The sequence below is a fragment of the Octopus bimaculoides genome, chromosome 7 (assembly GCF_001194135.2).
Source record: "Octopus bimaculoides isolate UCB-OBI-ISO-001 chromosome 7, ASM119413v2, whole genome shotgun sequence".
NCBI lineage: Eukaryota > Metazoa > Mollusca > Cephalopoda > Octopoda > Octopodidae > Octopus > Octopus bimaculoides.
In genome coordinates, this window is record NC_068987.1 from 46,053,664 (window position 1) to 46,055,008 (window position 1,345).

Sequence of the window (1,345 nt, forward strand, 5' to 3'; positions counted from 1 at the left end):
AGTCAGGAGGGAAAGACAGTGCCCATGACCTGTTACAGAGCCTCTGAAAACTGGTTGGTAAGATATCATCAAATCGGGAACCCAGCGCGAACGCTTGCAAAAGAGTGAACCTTGCTAAAGGTATACAAGGTATCAGGTGGTGGTGTTAAATGTGACGACAGGTTAACTAGGTAGGCCAGGAGTTTTCAAACAGTGGTCCCCGGACCACAAGGGGTCCGCAAGGACAAGACAGGGGGTCCGTGGACAGCAAATACATTTTATGGGCAATTTGATTTTATATATGTTTTTTAATCGAAATCTTTTAATTGACAATAAACCTATTTGTTAAATACTGTTAAATAAATAAATGTAAAAATATGATATTTTGAGGAAATATTTATGTATAAATTTCATAAGGTAAAGCCTGAAATATAAAAGGGTCCGCAAGTCAAAAAATTTGAAAACCCCTGAGGTAGGCCATGGTAGGGTTTGAATTCAGAATGCAAGGAGGCGGAACAAATACTGCAAGATATCTGGTCTGATGTTCTTATAGGTCCAACAACCCACCGTTTTGGGTTAATCTTTAAATTTTTATCATTTTTTTATCGACCCCGAAAGGCTGAAAGGCAAAGCTGATTTCGAAGCGGTTTGAATTCAGAACCTAATCCGAGCATGACCCTAAGGACTGGACTATTTCGCTGCTTACTTTCCTCATTGAGTCTCAAGGATATGGTAACACCTCTAGGGCTGGACAAAGCAGCTGACCACAACATTTTTCTCTTTGTCCCAACAACACAATATCAGGACTATAAAGTTTGCACTTGGCACAAGTTTAGATGGTAATGTTGTACCAATGTTCCTTGTATTGATCAGTAAGACGTTTATTTATTCCAGAAGAGGAGCCACGGTCTGTGGCATGTGTGTTATTAGAAGAACCGAGTTATTTGTTGATCTTGGTGACGGTACTGTTGATATTTAAAGGAAAGAAAGACAATGAGATAAACAGGGAGTGAGTAAAAGAGAGTTAGAAAAAAGTAGAGCAAGAAAGAGAGAAAGAGATATAGACAGAGACGGGTGTGTGTGCGCGCGTCATACACATACAGGTTATAAAACAAAAAAACGGGACATAGGTTTCAATGTTGCTTATTCAAACCATTATACGCAAAAACGTATTCATACATATACGTAAATGAATGTGTGTACACACACACACACACAAATATAGATGTATGTATATATGTATGTATGTTTATCGTGTCTTTACATTCTGAGTTTAAATTCCGCCGAGGTCGACTTTGCCGTTCATCCTTTCGGAGTCGATAAATTAAGTACCAGTTGTGTACTGGTGTCGATCTAATCGACTGGC

At 39.0% G+C, this 1,345-nt stretch overlaps 1 protein-coding gene across 3 annotated transcripts in view; it reads right to left on the minus strand.

The window, feature by feature from the left end:
* LOC106873181 (basic helix-loop-helix ARNT-like protein 1) overlaps positions 1–1,345 on the minus strand; it is a 789,862-nt gene that overhangs the window by 442,256 nt on the left and 346,261 nt on the right. The window lies entirely within an intron of this gene.